Here is a 24034-nt window from a genome sequence, read left to right on the forward strand (position 1 = left end):
ATTCAATGGAAAGATTAGCAGTATTTTATTTTACTTGAGAAATTTTACCATATGTATAAATGAAATATGCATTTGAAACCTATTTTTTGATAGTGTAAGACTATTTATACAATTGCAATGTAATTCAGCAAGATTAAAATCAAATACAAATATTTCATACAGGAACACATGATATTATATGATATTAATTTGCAAGGCATTATAATTAAGAATTGTAATATTCATAAAGTCACATGTTTATCCCAGCTCATCACTACAAAGTGATATATCCATTCTTGGGTGAAAGATGTAGATTTTTTAAAAATAATTTTTCTGTTAAATTTTCCCTGAAGTACATTACTGATATGTTTCAAACAGCAGAACATTTTAACACATAAGTAATCTCCACTTGTGATGTTGATTCATCTCCAGCTATCTTTTTTTGTTACTTGGAGTGTTTATACATAGCACCATAACTGTATAAACACTCGAATGTAGTCATGGAAAACACAAGTGATGCTGCAAGATTAGAATGATGCTCCAACTGGCCTCCAAAGTGTGTAGAGGAACCAAAGGCTTTCAGAACTTTCCCATCCTGATGCCAAAGCAGGCTCTTCCCTGAGCCCCATGTATTTCAGTACTGGAGCAATGTCACACACACTGAACTACGTTGAAAATAGATAAAACTTGTCTATGTCCTCAACTATATACACCTATGACTTTGAAACATTAAATTCCACAGTCACTATATATAAGGTCAGCACAAACCTCTTGGTGGCATTTTTGATTACCTAATTAAAAAATATTGAGAGGTTTGAATTCATTTGCTTGTTTACATAGCATTCCACTGGTTTAGATAATATAAGCTACCTTCTGACAGAGGAAAACAAGGAATCCACAGAATTCCCAAGGTCTGGGATTTGTTTTTTTTTTTTTTGTTTTGTTTTGTTTTGTTTTGTTTTTTTGTTTTTTTCTCAATCTGAAGTTTTAAGTGTCACACCCATCCTAAGCTTTTCTTTTAAAACCAAAGGCAGCAAGAGCAGGGTGATGGGAAAGTTTAATTTTGACTCTTCATCCTCAGGTACCCTTCTTCCCTTTTGTTAGTCCTTTAGTTTGGCCCATCTATTGTCCCTTCTTCTAATGCCACCTGCTTTTATCTCACTTCCTATGTCCTTTCCTGCTTTGTAACTACAAAATCAGACAAGAACCAAAGACCGACCATGAGGGCAAGAAACTGCTCTTCCCTGAACTGTTTGACAATACGCTGTATAGATTATACTAGCAGGAACCATGGAAAAGTGACCACTAAATTTTGCCAAAACAGGGCAAGATGGTTCTTAAGGTTCCTACTTCACAGAGAAGACTGTCAAACATTCTGCAGAACACAGGGAGAAGCAAATGATGAACTCTGCCAATAGGCAAGATAATCCTTCAATTTTCCTGCTTCACTAAAAAGTCTGCCAGAGACTCTAGGCCGTAGGCTGAAGATGGATGTCCCAATGTTACAGAGGAACTTTGAGTGACTCATCAGGTAGCCAGCTGTCTCTGTCATTCTAGATTTTTGGAATTCATTTACAATGTACTTCCTGTTTACTTAGGTAATATTATATCCTTCTGGGGACTTTGATATAGTTGACTAGTTATAATTTTGCTTGGTTATGATAGAAGATAAATTAGATATAAAACCTTAGACTCACAAATATAGGGTAGATAATATTTTCTTTAATTTTGCCAAATACAAATAGACTAGACATTTTAACTGTAACTCCTGCTTGATAACTGTTCTATTATATGTAATTTTACATGTTAAAGTTAAAACCTTCCTTTTTTTTAGACAAAAAAGGGGAAGTGTTGTGGGATGTCTTTCTGTATGCTGTGAATATGTGTTGCTCTGATGGGTTGATAAATAAAGCTGTATTGGCCTATGACAAGGTAGCTTAGAGGCTGGCAGGAAATCTAAACAGATAAATGGAGAGAAGAAAGGAGAGGAAGGAGAGACACCAGCCACCGTTCAAGGAGCAGCAAGATGCCAGCAGACTGGTAATGTCACGGCCATGTGGCAACTTACGGATTAATAGAAATGGGTTAAGTTATAAGAGCTGGCTTGCAAGAAGCTTGAGCCACAGGCCATCCAGTTCATAATTAATAGAAGCCTCTGAATGATTACTTTATAGGCAGCTGTGGGACCATGGGCCAGGTGGGACCAGAGAAACTTCCAGCTACATTAGTCCATTATTATCATGGCAGGAACCATGGCAGCATGCAGGCAGACATGGTGCTGGAGAAGGATCTGAGAGTTCCACATCTGGATCTGCAGGCAGCAGGAAGTGAGTGCCACACTGGACCTGGGTTGAGCATTTGCGACCTCAAAGCATGTCCCCTAATGGCACACTTCCTCCAACGAGGCCACATCTCCAATAGTGCCACTCCCTATGGGCCTATGAGGGCCATTTTATTCAAACCATACTTTCTTTTAAATATGGATGGGTTTGGGTTTAGTTGTTTTACTTTTGCCAGAATACAAATTTGCCACAACAAAACTACACATTCTGCTATAACACATTCAGCTATGGTACATGTTTGTAGGTTTCAAAATTACCCATTCATTAAGAATTTACTGGGTCTGTCCAGTGTTTCACTCATGACAGACTCCCATAAGAGATAACGAGGAAGAAACAATAAACTAACCAGACACTTAAACCTAAGTTTCTGCTACTCGACTTTCTTTAAGCTGGACAGTGGTGGTGGCTGAGTAGTGGTGGCACACACCTTTAATCCCAGCACTTGGGAGGCAGGAGGATCTCTGTGAGTTTGAAGCCAGACTTTTCTAAAGTTCCAGGTTCCAGGACAGCCAGGGCTGCACAGAGAAACCCTGTCTCGAACAAACAAACAAACAAACAAACAAACAATGATATTTTTAAGTGGTGTAACATTTTAAATGCATGCTACTTACTCCTGAGTGAGAATATCAGAATCAGTACACTCACATTTCCCTCTCCCAAATCACAATCAAATAAACCTAAAGTAAAGGAAGAAAATATAGAACAAAAGAAAGTGGATAAACTACAAAAGAAGAATGGCCAGGAAACCATGAGCAAGCATTTCGCTGTTTAGTGGAACTGGAGAAGGCAGACGTAAGTGGGACGGAGCAGACATTATGGAACAGCAGATAAGCACTGCTGAAGAGTGTGGTGACACCTTCTTTTGAAAATACCTCTTGCCTTCAAAGAGACTAATCTTCTGGACCTGGCAAGCTAGTTAATAATATGTCTTGAGATCATTTAAAACTATGTATCCAATCTGGGGTCCTGCTGTGTGCTCAGCTATTTAAACTTAACCTGTTTTGAAGGGAATAATGTAACCAACCTTACTATGCCTTGAATCCCCCATGTAATCAGCCTTTACAACCTAAGCTCAACACACAGATTTAATCTTAAACTACATACTCTTCCATGCCCTAACCCAGAAGTGTGTGTGTGTGTGTGTGTGCGCGCGCGCGCACGCAGCTAAAAGCACCCATCAGAATGAAATCAATATTAAATAAAATAAATATCCACCATAAATGCTCAAAGCAACAAGTGGATACAGGTGGATAACATCTATATGCAGTTTTGAGTGCTATTCTAGGACAGTCGGAGTTAGTAAAATAACCTAAATAAAAAACTGTTTCTGCGGAGTATTCAGTAACTTAACCCAGAGTCTTTAATATTTGGACATTTTAACATTTCCTCATTTTTTTCTCTTTCCTTTTGTAGTTCTGTATCTTCTCTTCCTGATCCCAGGTGTCCGGTGCCCTCACACTGCCCTTCAGATGACAAAAGTGAGCCCATTCTGGCACTCTGCTCAGGCTTGCCCCAGGGACAAAATTACTTCCCTTTTCTCTCATTTTGACCCTCATAAAAACTTCCATTACCTAGAGAAAAGCAATTTAATTAAACTAAGTCACACTGTACACTGAATGATTGATTAATAGACTATTTAACCCTCCCTGGAATATATATTTTTAAAGAGGACACTGTAATGTAAGTGAATGTGCAATAGGCAGAATTTCAATCAGCTCAAGAAAGCAAAAAGAACTAAGTAGGCTTCATTCAGGCTGATATGTTTTGATAGAAAAGCCTTCTGAAGGGCCCTTAAATTACCCCTGTTGGTGGCCTCTGCTCCTAACTCTAGTAGAGGCTGAATGCCCTTTTCCAGTTCTGTAAGTGAGCAGCAAAGCACTGTCAAAGGAAAGCATTTGACTTTGAAACAGACTTCAGAAGTCAGAGTATGGTTTAACACTCCTCTGGGTGAACTGATAAATTCAAATGCTTCTTTTAACTTTGTGCCAAATTCTCAAGAGCCATCCTTAAACATCAAATATCACTATGACAGGGCTAAATCCTTTGTCATGTGGAAGTGACCTTACAGGTAGTCTTTTAAGATTAACTACATGCTTTTAACTCTTAACTGGAGCATGAGAAAGGTCACCAGAAATGTATGATGCGATTTTATATTGCAAAGATGCATATAAGACACAGATGTAAAGGAGCCTCTACAAGAGTCACACTAGATTTCAATCTCTCAGCAACTCCACCTTCTAGACAATTCCCCTTCCCTTTCTCCTTTCTCTTTTCTAAAACACCTATTCCTCAAATATTTTCAGTGTCTTCTTAAAATTTAGCTACACATCATCTAAACATTCTTCTAAGGTTTATAATTAAATGGTTTAAATAGTACTGTTGGTAAAAATTGATTAGTAGTTACAACAACTTTTTTGTGTAATTTTTTTCCCTGGCTGATTACATGTATTAAATGAAGAGATGAGAAATGGTTTATTGTTTGCCTTTCTTTTTTAATATGTTTATTTATTTTATGTGTATATATCTGTGCCTAAGTGTGTGTGCATTCATCGTAGTGCAGGACCCTGGAGAGGCCAGAGGAGGACATAAGATCCGCAGGAACCAGAGTTACAGATGGTTGGAAGTTGCCACATAGGTGCTGGAAGTGAACCCAGACCATGTTTCTGCAAGAGCAGCAGTGGTTGCTTAACCATGGATTTATCTCTCCAGCCTCTGTCTGCCTCATGGTTTGGTTTGGTTTGTGTTGAGTTGGGTTGGGTTTATTTGGGGAGGGAGTGGCTTGGGTTTGGTGGGTTTTGTTTTGTTTTAAGATTAGGTCTCCCTATAAAGTCCGGGTTGTCCTTGAACTCACTATATAGACCAGGCAGTGCTTGAGTTCACAGATATCCGCCTGCCTCTGCTTCCCAAGTAATTTTATTTGCCTTTCTTTCTGACCTAAAGTGAGGCAGATCCTCTGCTCTAGCTAATTACAAATTCTGCCCTCCCCAGGTGACAATAATTACCAGGTGTCTGGCAATAATTAAAGCCACTGTCCCTTGCATTTTTTAATTAAAAATTTAACTCTGATTGTCAGTCAACTACATTAATATCTCAACGATATAAACATTTTTTAAGAAATTTGAGGCTACACGTGGCTTCTAATAAACATTTCACTGCATTAAAATAAATATTTAGCACTTCTTCACTGCATTAAAACAGTACATCTAATCCGAGTCTTTGAAATTCGCTTGGAAAGGGAGTGAGGAATTAAAAGTTATTGCACCAGAGAGGCTTCTTTGTCAGGTGTGCTGATGCACTAGGGAGGCAGAGACGGGTGGGTCTATGAGTTTGGGGACAGCCTGATCTGCAGAGTGAGTTCCAGAACAGCCAGGGCTACACAGAGAAATCCTGGAGGGGGGGCGGGCAAGGCTTAGTTGTGGTATCTATAACCCAAATGAATTCTTAATTGATCATTTTCTGGTCAGGGAAGATGATTCGGCTGGCAAAGTGCTTACTTGTCACAGAACCATGAGGACCTCAGTGTGAGTTCCTGTCACCCACATTTTTTAAAAACAGGTTCTTTAATACTTATCAAAATAAAACCTTATGCTCACTGGCCAAACTTCTCAGACATGAAGAAATGTGTTTTAAAATTGTAAGACATTCCAAAGAAAAACATTAAAGCACAAATTCCCATCAGATATTGGTCAGGTAATTACACTGTAAATGACCATTTCTACAGCTAGTGCCATACTAAAAATCATGTTGGATGTCTACAACTAATGCTCTCCCCTTGAAAACATGAAGTTAGTCATGCTATGCTAGAAGCAGCTCAAGAAAATACAATCTCTCATCACCAGAATTGTTTGCACTGTATTTTCAAAAAACAAAGCAGTCTTTATACCAAGATAATTACTTCAATCAAAGGGATAGGGCATTTATCTCATGGAGGGAACAATGCTATCTTTACACTTTATTGTTCCAAAACAATAAGCTCATCATTTTTAGTATGTTTGTAGAATTCATAACAGTTTTTTCATTATAAATGGCAAATATCAACCAGGTTCCCAAGGTGATTAGATTAAAATGATTATCACAAAAACAACCATTCACCTCTATTCCAGAACCCTTAGGAAAATTTAAGAATAATTTTATAGAATAATTTATGTGATCTATCTCTTGAGTCCAGCATTAGCATTTGACCCAAAGAACAGAGGTCATCAAGAGTAAGAAATGTATAATGCTGATAAAAATCCTATATATTACTATACTGGAATATGAATCATATACAATTAAAATCACAGGTTTTTCTGATGGCAATTTTAGTCTCAAGATATTTAATATTTCTGTGTTCAAGGGAACTCTGAAAAGCTGTATCTAAGCATGATTAAGTGATGGAGTTGATTTTAAAAAGAAAATGAAATGTCTAGTTCTTTGAAGCTAGTATGATCTTATTCTCTTCAGAAGATGCCTCCCCAAGCAGGACGAGTCTCTGCTGACACTAGTCATTATGTCAGCACAAACAGTGAAGATATTTAATACAGAAAGGGCCTTCAACTCTTAGAAGTAAGATCTTAAGAGGATCAAATAAGTAAATCAACTTGCAGAACTTCATGGAGGTAGTTTATAATTCAGAGTGCAGGAAGATGCAATGGTACTTAAAACAGGACATCAGCCTTTGATTCATACAGACAATGAGGTGTATTAGAACCCTTCACTGTAAAGTGTTTTTACTCTTACCTTATTTTCTTCCCTTCATGTGAAACACAGAATTCCAAACTAATTGACAACATTCTCATATCTTACAGTGTGTGTGTGTGTGTGTGTGTGTGTGTGTGTGTGTGTGTCTTTTCTTCAGATACTTTCTTTCAATAATTGTCTTGCTGCTACTACATATATGTGTGGAGAAATTCCTCTGTATAACTAAAAATTAAGAATAATTTGTAGCTGGGCGGTGGTGGCACACGCCTTTAATCCCAGCACTCAGGAGGCAGAGGCAGGTGGATCTCTGAGTTCGAGGCCAGCCTGGGCTACAGAGTGAGTTCCAGGACAGCCAGGGATACACAGAGAAACCTTGTCTCAGAGAAAAAAATTGTAGTAAAATCTGTCAGGGTTATATTCATGTCTTTACAAAAATCAAAAAACAACTAAAAAAAGAATACATTTCAATCAAAACAAACTCTGTGAACACAACTTTGTCATTTTTTAAAAAATGATTCCTATTATACACACACCACAAAAAAATTGTATCTTTCATTACTCAAGAGTGCATTTACCATCACTACCTCCTAAACACCCATTCCCAGTATATTTGGGGGTGGTGGAGACGCGTGCGCGCGTGCGTGTGTGCGCGTGTGTGTCTCCCTCAATTCTTCTATTCCTTATATATTGAGGTAGAGCCTCTCACTGAAGCAAAAGCTTGCCACTTCAACTAGTCTGATTAATCAGCCTTGTTCCAGGGACCCCCTGCAAATCCTCCAGGATACCAGGATTACAGACAGCCACGCCCATCTGACTTTTGCACGGATTCTGGCAAATACAAACAGCTGTCCTCACGCTTACATTGGAAGCACTTCACATGCTGAACTGTCTCCCCTGCCCCTGGAGACATTTCACAATGCGGGCAGCCCTACTATCACATAGTGGCCACAGGCCAGAGATGGCGCTAACCCCACCAAAATACACAGAATAGCCCCAGAATCAAGAATTGTCCAGTCTAAGATGACAATACTGTGGAGTCTGAAAAACAGTGCTACTAGGACCCAAGATCAGAGCTCCTACTGATGCATGAAGCTTCAAGTTACAATAAGACAGAAAAAAAGGAAAGCTTGGGTTAACACACGGCTGCTCAGTGGTCAATTTAACCCTGGAATTTATTGTAAATCTTGTCACTTGAAGCCCACATTCATTCAGCTCTCATTCAAGTAAGAGCCTTTCAAGAAGTTTCTTTGAATCAGAGAAATGCTGAAAGGTTCTTCTGTAAAATTAAAATTAAGAATAATTTTTAATAAAATTTATTGGAATCATTGACCTATCTTGAAGAAAAGCTTATCCAACAGAATACATCTTTTCAGTCACTATTTATTCGATGTCCTTTATCTAAACTTTTTAACTTATGAACACCTAAATGAAGCTGATTGCTCACTAGCAATTCTCATGTCTCTATTGTATTTCCAGAGTTCTATGAAACCACAATACTGTTTGTGCAGGGAGGTACTCTTAAATTAAAATTAGGTATCCTCTCTATATTAAAGACAATATAATATCACATAGAAATGTCAGGAAAAAAAGCTCTGACCAGATGCTTCCTGTGAAATATGACATAGCTAAACCAACCTTAGGTTATGCCTCAAGATAAAGCTCCCCAGCCACTGAGGTAAAAAACACACACCAACAAATGGACAACCATGTCCACTGCAAGGCTAATAAATCAAAATCACCAAGATCAGTTAACTGCATTTTCAGCGGGTACAGATTTATAATCAAAGCCTGATAATCATGCAGCCACTAGAAAAAGCAATGTGCTTCCCATGACCTTGATCATAATTCACCAACACTCACAACTTACAGCTTTTCAACATTATATCATCCTCAAAAAATGATTTCAAGAGCTGGGACCTCTGAGAGAGAGAGAAAGGTGGTGTGTGTGTGTGTGTGTGTGTGTAAATATGATGGTTCTTCTGGACACTAGAAACTAGAATTTGGTACAAAAGTTGTAAACATTGTAGACTAGTAGATAGAAAACTGGGGAATGCAGGGCTTCGATGTCTTAGAGATTTTTCTAGACATGAAAAGGTGGCTAGAAATCTGAGGGGAACCAAATGAAGCCCCTAGATATTCACCTTTTTAGTAATTACTTTATCTCTTAAATCTGGCCATTTCTTGCAGTTAGAGTTTTCATGCCAAAGGGGTAACGCAGCAAGAAGGAAAATCATTGGGGTTGAAAGAAGTTGGAGATGTTCCTGAGCTCTGTAAGTAAACTGCAAAAACTCTGGGTTTGGTGTCCCAGGTTTCGGCACCAAAATGTAAGTAAATTGATGGCTGAAACTGCAAGGAGACAGTTCAACCCTAGAGGGTGAGGTATCCTGGATACCTCCAGCTACTTAGAACAAGAGCTCTGCCCTGAAGGTGTCCTGGACACCTGGAGCTGTTTAGCACAGCTGTGATGGCTGGGACTGCAAAGAAACAGCCCAACCTTGGAAAGGAAGGTTCTCTGATTTCTTGAGAGAGTCAGGCCTGGAACTGCTTCAGCAAGGAAGGGTTATCCTGACTCTTCGGGAAAGTCAGGATATACCTGGTATGATGGGAGATGGTCTCTCCGCAGGAGACAACAATCCTGCTCCTCTCCTGGAGAGCCTCAGTCTCTGGCTCAGTGTTAGCAGCTCTTTCTCACTCAGTCCACTATAGGACATCCCAGCAAGATTCTTCTGTTCACCAGTCAATGAAGGTCTTCACCCAATGCTCTTTTGAGAAAGAGGTTTATTTGGGAAGGAGGAGTCCAGGAGAGTAGCTGCCTCTACCAGGGTGGAGAGAACAGCTCACAACTGACCCGGTAGGGTGGTTTATATAAGATGTCTAGGGGGCGGAGTCAACTGGTTAGTTTATTTTCTGTCCAGGGATTGGCCAGTTTTGTGAGCAAGGAGCATAGATGGCCCTGATTTCAGGGCCAAACCATATTTCTTTCACTGGCCTTTCTTGGCTTTTTGATACTACCTCTAAAGCCAGGGCACATTTCATTCACTGACTCTGATTCTAGGGGCCAAGAGAGTTTCTTTGGTACTGGTTTCAGAGTCAGGGCATGTTTCCTTGGTTCATTTCTCTGGCCCAGGTCCCAAACACAGGCTGTGTTTCTTTCTCTAGTCCTGAACCCTAGGGCCAGGATTCTGCTGTCCTGCTTTGTGATTGGTTGATTTCACAAGTCAGTTGGACAGGGGCAGAGATGGCTCTGATCTGAGCTAAACTGTGTTTCTCTCACTGGCTTTATCTGAGCCATCTTTCCCTAATTCTGGGCTCCAGGGTCAGGGTGGATTTCTCTAGCCAGCCTCTTTTGCCTACAAGTTCTGCGTTGATCTCACTGATGGGAACGCCTGGTGGCCACAAAGCTTTCCAAGAAAGTGAAAGTGACACAAGATGATGATAACTTCTCAGGCTTCTCAGAGCTCAACCAGGAATAAATACTACAAAACTCTTAAAGAACACAAAATAGAGGGAGTGAGGTGATCTAACGAGATGTCAGGGTCTATTTACCAAACTTGCAGCTTGGCTATTGAAATTGGAGTGAAAGTGAAGAGAAAGTACCTTTTAAATATTTAAATAGATTTTTTTCCTTAGAACAAAAGGTCAATTACATAGGAGATTAGAATTGAAATTTTTCAGTAGCTTAAAAGTTATATAAACTAAAACGCCTGAATTGAAATCCTGACGTAAGATCTTTTCTGGAGAGTGGGCAAGAGTAACATACAATAGTAAACTCAGCATTGAGGAAACAGGCAGGAGAACCAAAAGTTCAAGTTTAGCCTGAGCCACATAGTTTACACCCTGCCTTTAAGACACAAATCAACCCCAACCAGAAAAGAGCCTTTCTGTGGCAAAGCTTGAGGCGAGTCGTATGTGACCCAAAGTCACTGAGTTTGTTCTTGTTTGTTTCCGTTTTGGTCTTGTGTTTACCTATGAAATACGGGTTTTTACATCTTTCTTCTCTTTATTATGTGTGTTAATGTAGGCAAGGAGTCCAAGACATATTATGCAAGAAATTTTATAGCATTGGTTACTAACTCTCTAATAAAACAGATAATAATGGCTCCATTTCAGAGGACAAAGAGCAGAGACAGAGCAGGCCAGCATCCCACACTCCTTGACAACCTGGGGTGCTGAAGACAGGCCAGAATGACAATTGTGGAGCTTTGCTAACTGCTGGGTAAGAAATTAGTCCACTGAAAAACAGCATCTAATGATGATAGAAGGTACTGTATCAGACACAACAAGTACATTGATTATCCACTAGTACTCTCATTTTGCAGCTTCTAGAACCATGGGTTAAAGTATTGTGGAATTTTCTCACATTACAAGCAGAAAATACCAAGCAGGGAGCCTAGCAGTGGCTCACAGTCAAAGGCACTATGCAGAGAAGGGTCTACCCACAGGTGAGTCCAGATGCTAGATTAGCAATAAACACTGCCATTGCTCCCACAGAAGCTAAATTATTAAACTTTCTTTTCATTCATTACAAACAAATATTAATGTATTGTGGTGGTATTGTTTTCCCCAAAATATTGTGTACTCTAATAAATTTATCTGGGGTCAGAGAACAGACAGCCACTAAATACAAAGGCTAGAAAATGGTGGCACTCACACCTTTAATCCTAGCATTCCAGAGATAGAAATCCCTCTGGATCTCTGTGAGTTCAAGGCCACATTGGAAATAGCCAAGCATGGTGACATACACCTTTAATCCCAGAAAGCCAGCCTTTAATCCCAGGGAGTGGTGGTAGAAAACAGAAATATAAGGCGTGAGGACCAGAAACTAGAAGTATTTTGACTGGTTAAGCATTTGGCCTGGTTAAGCTTCAGGCTTTTGTGGAATAATTCAGCTGAGACCCATTCCGGATGAGGACTCAGAGGCCTCCAGTCTGAGGAGACAAGACCAGCTGAGGAGCCGGCGAGGTAAGATAGCTGTGGCTTGTTCTGTCTCTCTGATCTACCAGCATGGACCCCAATAACTCGCCTCAGGTTTGATTTTATTAATAAGAACCTTTAAGATTCCTGCTACAATGTATAGTTTTTAAAAACCGAGAAACACCTAAAAGTAATGAAGATCTAAGTACAAGATAAAAGAATAACTGCAAATAATCAGGGTGGTAAATATAATTGGGACAATAACCTTCATTTGGAAGGACACTCTCCTAGTTTGCTTCCCTCTGGTTGTGATAAACGCCATGACCAAATGCAATTTGAAGAGAAAAGGGTTGATTTGGTCTACAGACTACAGTCCATCATCAATGAAATCCAAGGTAGGGCTTGAAGCAGAGACCAGTGGAGAAATGCTGCTTACTGGCTTGCTTCCCATTGCTTGTTCAGTTTTTCTTCTTATACAAACCCAGGACACCACCTGCCCTGGGGTATGACCCCACCCACAATGGGCTAGGTCCTCCCATAAAACTGCTCCCACAGACAAATTTGATAAAAGCAGTTCCTCAACTGAAGTTCCTAGGTAGCTCTATGTCAAGTAGACAAAAACTAACCTACACACACACACACACCAGCCTTCCTATTATTCTGCACAAGAAACCCACTACGAAAATAGAAGTTTGTGAACAAATGTCTGGTACCAAAGACTGTACTTTCAAAGACCATCTCTATAGCTCATCAGCAAAGGAACTTCTGTGAACATGTAGCATACCTAAAATCAGGAGGATGAGGTGTGGTGGTCTCTCTAAGCACAAAGCAAGCTCTTCCTGTGACTGTGCTGCAACAGTCTTCGGCCATTGGTGATCTTTCTTCTTTCCCCTTGGGAGAGAGGAAGCCCAATATGAAAGGCTTTATATTTGAGAAAAGAAAAAGAAAAAAAGAAAGCATTTTTAATCAGAATATTTTTATATTAGGATTAGTCTAAGGTTGCTTAAAGCTCAGAAATCATACAAGAAAATATTTAAAAATTGGATATTTTAAATTACAACTTTAACACTAGAAAATATATCAGAAATAAAATAAAAGTCCAGAAAACAAATTTGTAGTAAGTAAGTCTAAGGGTTAATATATTTAATCACTACCACATACTTTTGAATCTATTTTTATTAAAAATGAACAATTCAGTTTTTAAAACTATCAAAAGACCAATATTTACAAAATAATGTAAATGTTCACCAAGGAAAATATTTTCAATCTCACTAATGATCAAAAGATAACAAAACAACATGAAATTTTCACCTGTTTGTCAAATATTAATATGGCTATTGATGCCTAGCTAAGAGGATGTAGTTGGTACCTTCACATCATTATTAAAGAGTGCAAATTGGCACAAATTTTCTGAAAAAGAATCTGGCAAGCTGTATCAAATTCAAAATCTGTGTGCTTTCAAACATAGCAACTTCAGCATTAGGGATGTATCTAAGGAAATAATTTTGTAACAATTAGTTGTGTGCAGTTATTTACCTAAAGCTATTTTAAAAAATGATGGCTTTTAAGAAACTTATGCATTGATCAAATTATGTTGTTTCAGTATTAAGAAATACTATCCACTTGCTTAGGAAGAACAGTGTACCAGTATTTAGAACACTGTTCTTGATGTATTACTGCTGTATTGAAATGGAGTACAAAATAACTTTATAGCATAATACAACTTATTTACCCCAATTTTTATAATGCTATCTTTAAAAACCAGAAAAGTATATCCAAAATCCATGAGAAGGATTGGAGAGGTTGCTCAATGGTTAAGAGCACACACTGCTCTTACAGAAGACCTGGGTTCCTTTCGCAGGACTCACATTGGCCACATAGCTCACAACTATCTGCAACTGTAGCCCCAGGCAATCTAAGGTCCCCTGGCCTCCACAGACACCTGCACTCACATGCACACATGAGGACACAGCACATACACATAACTAAAAATAATATCTTTTTATAAAAAGTGAGAAGTTGAAAGAACACATTAAAGTTAACATGGTTATTTTATTATCAAAATACAAAATACATGACCTGGTTTTTATAAATTATAAATCATTACATAGGTTGGTTTCTGTTTGAAGAAATATGGGTAGCTCAGTATCTAACATGTTCTATTAAATTGGCTGTTTCTAAAAATGAAGAAAATACCATGACATCTACAAATACCAAAATATCATGACACATTATTTACTGAACAAATTATAATAATAATAAAAAGAAACTAAAGCAAAGTAAGAGATGCTGAAGTTAACCACAAATTTTGTGGACCACGGCAGGTCCTTTGGAACATACGGAATAGTTGGGTACTTTACAATTAATTTTTCAGATTTTCAGTCCTGTTCTGGAAGCACACACCCTGAAAAATGGTTTGCTATTTTAGTTTCCATGCTCACTCTTTCTCCTGGGAAGTTGCCAAAGCCATCACCAGCTGGCCTTGGGAACAGGGCTAAGTTAACAGCAGGTATTCCTTTTTGAACTGTTAGTAGATATTAAAAGGACTGAGTTGAACTAATCTAAATTCATTACATTGGAATACAAAGGTTATCTCCAAGAGAATTTAAGTTGCACAGTCAAAACTTAAAGTATTTCCATGTTCTTCTCTCTTTTAAGTGCTCTAGTTTTTCTTAAATGTGAATTATGGATACGGTGTCCAGCTCTCTCCTGTGCTGTCATTTATTAGAAACATTAGAGAAACTTGGATAAAAATAGGCCCAGCGGCACAGTCTGGGTCACACAAGCCCCAGTTCTATACCTGTCTTCCTGGGCCTCATCCACAATATCAATTAAATTTACAGAGATTCGAATTAGTAGGCATTGAAGTAAAAGCACATGGTTGTTAGATTGCTAATGAGAATATAAACTGGTCAGTTCTTCTACAAGGCAATAAGTAACATTCTAAATATCCTTCATGCACCTTGGAGTAGTAGTTCCATATAACTACTTGTATTAAGCCAGTATTATTTGTGTTACAACAGATTTGCTTGCTAGATCTTTCCAAACTTTGACCAGGTGGTATTCTAACCCACAACACACTTATTTGTTCACAAACACTAAAGCCATAGTAGATATAAGCAGTCTTCTAACCCAGTGATCACCAATGATTTTCAACCAAGATCCCAAAGAATTATTTAGAATTGTTACCCTGTCTGACAGCCCTAGTGGGTAAAAGATGGGAACACTACATGCTAATGATGCCTATAAATCTCCAAAAAATAAAAAACAAACAACTGCAGTGTCCAGATGCCCTTTTCAAGGCCAATGCACCCACTCAGTTTCTGAGACTATCACTGACTCTTGGCTTAATGCTGTATCGCTGATTAAAGCCTGCCATGGAGAACTGCCTCAACCAGGGTCAAAGCCCCACCCAGGAGGTATGAACAAGTGACACCTGGCTGATACAGACACCTGGCTTACATGCTTCAGTTGGAGACAATCCTGAAGGACTTTCTTGTACCTGTAGCTTCCTGCAGTGTTGACAGAGGGTAAAGCTCTCCTGTCATTAGAGAAGTAACTCCTGTGAGCACGTCAGTAAAATTTCTGCACTCAACTGAGGACAATCTCCATGAAGACACACTCCTTTTACTCTGCCTTCATATTCAACTGGAGTGAGGATGGTACTAAAAGGGGTAAGAATCAAGTTCAAAATACAAATGGGGCTAGTTCACACTCACTGCACAAAATGTGAGAAGTTTGAGAAATAAAGAATGAGCCAAATCTGACACTTATGGTGGACCATCCTAAGTACCCATGAGTTAGTTAGCTAAATGAGAATGACAAAAAGCAAACAGTCCTCAACATAGGAAAAAAGTTAACTAACAATAGAACCTGAGAATCAATAATCCCAGTCTACTAGGGCAGCAGAAATGGAAGACTACTAAAATATTTCAGTTTAGGAAACTCCTGGGGTCTTTAACTACTGTCAGTCTGCCTGAATTATTCATATTTAATGTTCGTGGTGGTAATAGATAGGACTGGCACTGGAAATTTTTCTCTTATAAACAGGCAACTGGAGCTGGGAAATGGCTCATCAAATACAGGCATCTATGGCCAAGCCCGATGACCTGAGTTTTATCCCTGGCACACACACAAATGCAGGGGAGAACAAACTCCTGCAAGTCATCCTTTGGCTTTAATGTACATAACAAAATGTAATATGATTGTATAATAGTGTATAATAAGTACAGTAATTTTGAATTCAAAAACAGCTGTAGGATACAGAAACTATTTAGTAGGAATTTTTTAAAAAAGACATAGCATAAATAATGAATCAGATCTTCAACTAAAATGCATACACCTTTCTCTGGAGATCATAGTTAATTCTAAACATTCACTGTCCATCAGAGTAATCCTTCTTCTGCTCAGTACTCTCTCTGTGGACATTTGTCAGCATTAAGTGGCATGCTCTTCCACGGCCAGTCCTCCTCCTCTTTCTCTGATGCACTGTAAATTATTGTAGTATTTCTAGCTTGCAATCTCTTTGTTCTATTTCATATGCAGAAATTTTCCCTATTATTTTCAAGAAATAGTGCAGAAAGAACTAACATTGCTGAAAGTTCCAATCATGAGCTGACTACCGATTCCTCTCCAAAGAAGGAAAGCAAAATATGAATGTTTGGAGAGACAAAAAACATCACACTTGGAAAGCAAAATTGAGGCAAAAAATCAGTAAGAATTTATATTTTGCATAAAAGGAAAATTGCCTTTATCACACTGCCTTTCTTAATTTTCTCAGAATCAAAATTAGTACCTTAAAAAAATAAAGCATACTGAATGAAAGGAATTATTACCAAAGCCAATGTGAACAAGATAATTTCTCCAAAGCCTCATTTGAAAAGAATTTGATATTTTAATGTGGAAATTCACAGAAGTCCTTTGAGTTTAACTAAGCATCTCAAAATATTATGCCAAATACTTAACATTTATTTTTAAATCTTTTGAATAACACTTTAACTGTATACATGTCCAAAAACAATCCTGGAAAGAATAATTTTTCTAACTTACAATAAAAAAAAATGGCCCGCTTTTCAGTCTGGGAGGTAATATGAACAAAATAATAGATTCTTATTTCTTCATGATATGAAATAAATTTTGCCCAATACCTTCACAGGAAGTACTAAGTTGAATTTACTGTCAATAATTTTTCTGAACTTATTGTTCTTCTGTATGAAGGGACAGGAAAAGAAGCCAAACCTTAAGATTTACTTTCTAAAAGTTGAGCAGTGACAGGCACTATTGTCAGATCCCACTGTTTCATGTGAACTCTGGTTTTACATCAAAGAATGCCATTATATTATTTTAGTCATCCTCTAATTCATATTGGCCACAAACTCTTTATATTGCACACAACAATCATATGTTTAATTAAATCTGGAAAAAGTAATAAGTGTCCTACATTTTGGGGGCAGCAATGTAGGCCTCCTCCTGTGTTAAACATATCCCAGTTTCTGGGTAAGTGACAATTCAAAGGCTAAACTAGACAAGTCGGGACAGCTTGACTTGGTTGGTTTCCCGGTCGTACAGCTTGCAATCTTTCTATTTCATCGAGGTAGCAGGACGTCATAATAGGGACAGATTGTTCTATCAGCAGAAGCAGTAGCAGCTTTCTCTAAAACTGAGACTGTTTTCCAAATGTGCATGCTCTAGTTAGGGCTAAGGTTATTTATTCAAATGCTAATAGAAGTTAATTTGGTCACCAGCTAAGTTGAATTTAGAAACTTTCTTTTCTCTCTTGCCTGAAAGTTCTGGTCATACTCCTACATTCTTTTCCTGACTGTTAGTTTCTCAATCAAATATCCTCTTGTATGAAATTAACACTTGAAACTGATATGTATGTTTGGCAAAGCATAATCCCACAAACACATTTAGAAAGTAACAATGCCTTGTTCTTCTGAGTTAAGTCTTCTCTCACGGGTCATTTTGGTTTTGTTTTTTGTTTATTGTCATTCTATCCCTTCCACCACCACATGTCACTTTGAAGAACAGTTAGGAAACAAAGACTCGACACCACACGGTTGTGGAAATAGATTTCTTATTGGTAATATCTGATCGGTTTATACCCTAGCTTCCTATTATCCTTGGTATAAAAATCAAAATTACTTAGTTTAGCATACTGTGGTCCATCATCTGTGTTCTGCTTTGCTCTTCCAAGGCCATGTTTCCCCATTGAAGTCTATCCTCCAAATCAGTGAATTTCTTCACATTGTAGGAGACTCCAAGTTCTTTCTTGCCTGCCTTTGTCTTTGAACACTCTAAAAGTATCCCCATTCCCACCCAATACACACACACACACACACACACACACACACACACACACACACACTCATTGCTGTTTGGCATTTTCCTCCAAATTGGAATATTCCCTCTAGGAGAGAAGGAGAAGCTCATTGTGACTCAGGAAGTAAATAAAAAGTCCCATGTTTGCGAGAAGAAATACTTGGAGATTTTTGAGAGACCCTCCCACCCCCGCAGTATAAAAAGGAATAAACAACCAGGTGGTGGTGGTGCACGCCTTTAATCCCAGCACTCGGGAGGCAGAGCCAGGTGGATCTCTGTGAGTTCGAGGCCAGCCTGGGCTACCAAGTGAGTTCCAGGAAAGGCGCAAAGCTGCACAGAGAAACCCTGTCTCGAAAAACCAAAAAAAAAAAAAAAAAAAAAGGAATAAACAACTACAGGGAAAGAAAAGTGACCTGTGGAACTGCAGTTGATTCACCAAAATGGACATTGGTGAGGTCTTACTTTGATATCTCATGGGTTCTCTTAGATGAGCAGAAGTGTGTACATGTCCATGTGCATTGTGTGTGCATGTGAGTGTGTGCATGTGTTGTGTCTCCCAGGAAAACTCTGTTACACAATAAGAATACATGGAATTTATCATTGCGTGGTAGAATTATATTGCCATCAAAAACATAGTCTCAAAATATCTCTCTTACTAGGACATTTTTTTAAAAGAATCAAACATGCATTTTGAGATATTTGAATAGAATTATTTATGTAAAATGAATTTAAGGAAGGGGGTAATATAGTCTGTTTTGTGAATATGCCAGAGAGAAAACAGAGTCTGGAGAGAATGTGTTCCTAGTAGAGAATCAAGCATAGATGCAGACTTAGAAAGGAGCTCATGCTAAGACAGTGCTTGTCTATATACTGGTTTTTCAAAACGGGGACCAGAGGTTGACCAGTAAACTCTGTCACAGGACATTGGAAAGATTAAGTGCTTCTGTCAGAATCCACGCAGTTTGCTTCATTGCAAAAGTCTTGTAAATAAACAAACTAGCATGACAGAGTAGCACATACCTATAGTCCTAGCGTTGGGTACTTCAGTAAGAGTATTTGAGCTAAAGAGTTCAAGACCAGCCTGGTTATACAGCAAGACCCTGTCTCACTGTGTGAGTCAATGTATGTGTGCATGCTTGCATGCGTACGTGTGTGCATGCATGTGCGTGTGTGTGTGTGTGTGTGTGTGTGCAGTCAAATTAAATAATTTGTTTAGTGATTTTCTTAGTGCCATTGATCTATGGTACAATCTGAAAGTCTTACAAAAAGAAAGAATAAAAAGGACCATAATATAAGATAATAAAATAAGGAGGCTTTGAATTATATTTATAGCTTTATTCTTTGTCCTCTCTTACTTCCAGTATACTAGACTATGCTACCAAGTGAAAAATAAACTTCTTAATACTTGAAACAGAGGTAAAGGGTTAACATTGTTATAGCAAACAAATTGTACCAAGCCAGAGGTTTCTAAATAAAGGTGACTCCCACCACCCCATCCTTTGAGTAGCATTTTTTCAACACACAAAGACATTTTTATTATTGGCTACACTTCAATATAAGTGAGCTATAGTCAACACTGATGGAGCTCCGTGTGCAGAGATCATGGACACTGCTAGATGTCCACAGCACAGGGGATTGTCCCCAATGCGCTTGTCTCCATCCTGCACCACCATCTTCCACGATGAGTGATCTAGTCTAAGGTAATAATAGTGCTGCTGATGAGAAATCCTCTTGTAAATAATCTCTTAAGTTTCCTTTGTCTCTAGCATTCTCTGGTATTGTATTTTTAGGGTCACAAGAAATTATCTTGACTTTAGTGAGCTAATGATGTGAGCAAAAAATGACTCCATTAATATCAGCTTCTACATTAATACCTGCATAACCTACAAGAAAATAAAGTACAATAATTTTGTATACATTCCAGAGCAGAAATGTCATAATGTTCAAACTAATGCTTGGTTCTATGTAATTATGGTACCATTTTTCCTATGAGAATCCTGTAAAATAATAACTGTCCCTTCTCGCTACATTTTATACAATATGGCTAAATTTCTTTTCTGATTGAGTTAAAACATTAACTCAAAAGAAAATATATCTGAGTATGTGCAGGGTTTTTCCTGATGCCTTCCAATATTTGCGTCATAATTACCACTATAGTCACCAGGACTAGGACCTGACAGCCCTTTTAGAAATTATCAAAGAACCTTATAAGCACTTCAGTGTGTGCCTGGAATTACAGCCTTCGGTCTGCTCTGGTTTTTTCAGCTGGCACCTGCACACTTGAAAAGAAAAAAATTGAAAAGCTTCTTAGATGCCCAGAGTGGCCTTTTGTCTTCGTCCTTTTCAGTAAAGTAGCCTTAGCTTCTGAATTCTTGGATACTGTTCTTGAGTATTCTTCAGAGCCATTAGGTTTTTCATGTTCCTAATTATAAACAGCCATGGTAGTGGAAGCCATGGTCTTATATAAGTTAATACATGCTTAGCATCACAGGAAAAATAAATAATCATGATTTTTATTTAAATTTAAACATGCAAGAACTTCAATAAAAAACTGAAGATTCGAAAAGCAATTATAGATAACAAAGCTGGTAAAAGATAAGTTTCCATGTGTTTCAGTGAGCAATGAAGTCAAAATAAAATAGTAGTGGCACACTTCAAACCTAGTTCTGACCAATTAGTAGAATACAATATTTACTAATGAAATCTCCAAAGCCCCAGGTCTGCTCATGTGCATTATGTTTGCATAGGCTCTGACACAGAGCGTGTGCTATAATATGTACTAGCCATTACGATGACCAAATTTTTCATGATCCAGAATGACTGCAAAGTCTAAACAGGAAACTGGCAAATGAGCATCAAGTCAGTGAGTCAAATCTACTTGTCTCTGTTCCTATGAATCAGCCATACACCATTCATTTACATATTGTCTAGGGTCGTCAGTGATGGTTTGGCCATGGTTTGTCCCCAACAGGCTCATGGGATGGAGTCCTGATACCCAGTGGACCAAGTGCTGACATGTTGGATCTACACAGAGTGAGGCACAAAAGGTAATTAACTAATAGCGCACACTCCCAAGAGAGGTGATGTAGTTCTCACAAGATTCAGTTACTTAGTGATAGTTGTTTGGTCGCGCAAACCATGTCCATGGTCCCTCTAGGAATTTTCTTTTCTGCTTCCCTACAATGTTATGATACAGCCAAGGAGACCACACTATAAATACCAACACCATGCTATATGGATCAGTTTATAGTTAAACTAAATAAATCTCTCTTTCTTCAAAAAGTGTCCATTTCCAAACAAAGATACAAAAATAGCAAAGTCCTATATCAGAAATCATAGGTCTGTAAAGTCTAGAAAACTTATTATCCAGACCTTCACTGTTTCTAAAGATCTGTTGCCTTAGGAAAAAAAGAAAAAAGAAAGGCAATAAATAGCTGACAGAGCACAAATTCCTTCTGCATAAATATAGGATTTGCTTCCTACAGGGTTGTGATTCTGAAAGGTAATGAGGTAAACCAGTAAAGAAAACAAAATGGCTAATCCTTTGAAGATGATGAGGAAAAAATAATTCTTCACATGTTGGATTCTTATCATTGAAAGCGACTGTTCTGAGTATTATCTCTTCTGCAGATTTAGCAAAATCATTTTGAAGCCATTTTTGAGCAACCACATTGAGTTGTAGCTAAGAGGGAAAACACTGGACAGTGACTAGGTCTATTAAGATCAAGTCTGGGTTCTGTCATCAATAGCTGTGTGACCTTGGCAAATTACTTCCTCTGAACTTCAGTTTACTAACATGCAAGACAGATCTAAGTAATATCTATACTATGGTATCCCACATATTCCATATAAAGACTGGATACTAAATGCACTGGTAATCCCTGGAAACTGACTATTGTTCACACCAGTGCTCACCAACCTGCATTATTTGAAATGGAAAAAATAACGTCATTCAACTTCCTACATAGAAACTAAAGCACTCAAACTGGAATTTCATAATTAACATGGGATCATTTTAGGATTGAGGCCTTTAAAACCTCTTTCTGGTCCCTAAACATCACCAATATTGCTCAAACAAACAAAACAAACCACAGTCTCATCCCCCACTCAACTGCTTTGCTGCAGGGTTTTATTACAGAGTTGTCTTCGCTGTTTTCAATGCCTCCTCACTGCAGACTTAGGCGAAACCAGGCCTATCTACAGAAACACGGAGGAAAGTGCGTGTTCAGAATCAGTTAGCAATGGCGCGGTCATGCAGGATATGAAGGTGTGAGAACTCCTGGGACCACAGCATACAACCTACTATTTCAGCCTCAAGCACCACCCACATGTCGGGTGTGAGTGTGAGTACCTAGATCAATCAGAGACTATCTGTCTAGTTAGTATATACAAGAATGCACAGGAGAGAAAAAAAACTGAAATATCCACACATTCTATTTTCTATTACACTGGAATGCTGTCCAGACTTTTTATGTGCATAGTCCTGTGTAAAATGCTATTATCTGGGAAATGTAAATATGCATTTTTTCAAATGCTCTCCTACCCTCACCCAAGAGGAGCCCAAAATCCCAGGACCATGCTCACCTTAGCTTCAGACTCAGGCTCACCTCCTGCTCTAGAGAAACTTCAAGCCTCTGTACTGCCTGTGGAGCCACCCCAGCCACGCCAGCCAGCCGCGCCCGCCACGCCCTCCTTGATCCCTAGCTGCACCCCCAGAGCACTCTCCCAGCCATGGTGGCCCTGCCAGGCCCCATTACTCTCCCTCTTCTGTCTCCTCACAGCACTGTGGACTCACAGGCCTGCTTTCCTGTGGGGGATATAGACCCCTTGCTGTAGCGTACCCCTGAGGGCCAAGACCTCCTGCCGGGGTGAGCTGCAGGGCCTGGCAAGATTCCTGGACAACCACCAGAAGGTTTGCTTGGAGAAGAATCCTTCCCACTATGACGTCGAGGAGTGTCACGTGTTACCGAATCTGTAAATTCCCTATCCTGCTCCGCAGTTAGCCTAGAACCAGAGGTTCTAGTCCAGTTGTATTCCGTAGCCAAAGAGTGGGGAAGGGGAGCTCCTGCTCTGAGGGACCAAATCTGTGGTTTCACCAGGGTCAGGTTATGGTGGGATGTGGTATGAAGACCACCCACAGATCTACGAAGAAGAGAGGGTTTTTTCTACCTTTTAAAAAATGACATAACATTGTTATTATTTGAGAATTTATTCATATACAATGAACTTATTCTATACAATGTCCATTAATCATCTCTACCCCCACTCCTCCTCCTAGCTCTTCATGGAGCCACACCACCGTCTCTCCACTCCCACTCAGTCTGGGAAGAGGGGACTGGACCTGCCTGGACTGAGTCTACCAGGTCGATCTCAGTCCTCGGGGGAGGCTTTGCCCTGGAGGAGGTGGGAATGGGGGGTGGGATGGGGGGAAGGAGAGGGGGGCAGGAGGGGGGAGAACAAGGGAATCTGTGGCTGATATGTAGAACTGAATGGTATTGTAAAATAAAATAAAAGGAAAAAAGTTATAAGAGCTAGTTAAAAACAAGCCTAAGCTATAGACCAAGTTTTTATAATAATTGGCAGCTGGCTGGCAGGACTCATTATATTTAAGAATAGATAGATGATAGATAGATAGATAGATAGATAGATAGATAGATAGATAGATAGATAGATAGATAGATAGATAGACGTAACAACAATTAAAAAGAGGCCATGAATTTGAAAAAGAGCAAGGAGTATACAATGAAGGGACTAGAAAAAGGAAAGGGAAGGGAAAATGATATATTATATTAATCTCA

General features: G+C 38.8%; 1 protein-coding gene and 1 pseudogene across 11 annotated transcripts in view; one reads left to right on the top strand and one right to left on the bottom strand.

Moving 5' to 3' along the window:
• The window catches only part of Iqcm (IQ motif containing M), a 471750-nt gene extending 448572 nt beyond the window's left edge, over nt 1-23178 (bottom strand). For 3 of the 11 annotated variants that reach the window (XM_076571984.1, XM_076571983.1, XM_076571986.1), the window contains exons 1-2: nt 22821-23135; nt 12700-12836 (exon numbers count right to left, since the gene is read on the bottom strand). The gene's annotated coding sequence lies outside the window, so the exon portion shown is untranslated. Of the gene's footprint in view, nt 1-12699; nt 12837-22820 lie in introns of all 11 variants that reach the window. The other 8 variants (XM_076571982.1, XM_076571977.1, XM_042277514.2 and 5 more) reach the window with 7 other exon arrangements.
• LOC121829941 (small nucleolar RNA U3) lies at nt 12631-12832 on the top strand (annotated as a pseudogene).
• Nucleotides 23179-24034: the final 856 nt, after the last annotated feature.

This window comes from Peromyscus maniculatus, chromosome 5 (assembly GCF_049852395.1).
Source record: "Peromyscus maniculatus bairdii isolate BWxNUB_F1_BW_parent chromosome 5, HU_Pman_BW_mat_3.1, whole genome shotgun sequence".
NCBI lineage: Eukaryota > Metazoa > Chordata > Mammalia > Rodentia > Cricetidae > Peromyscus > Peromyscus maniculatus.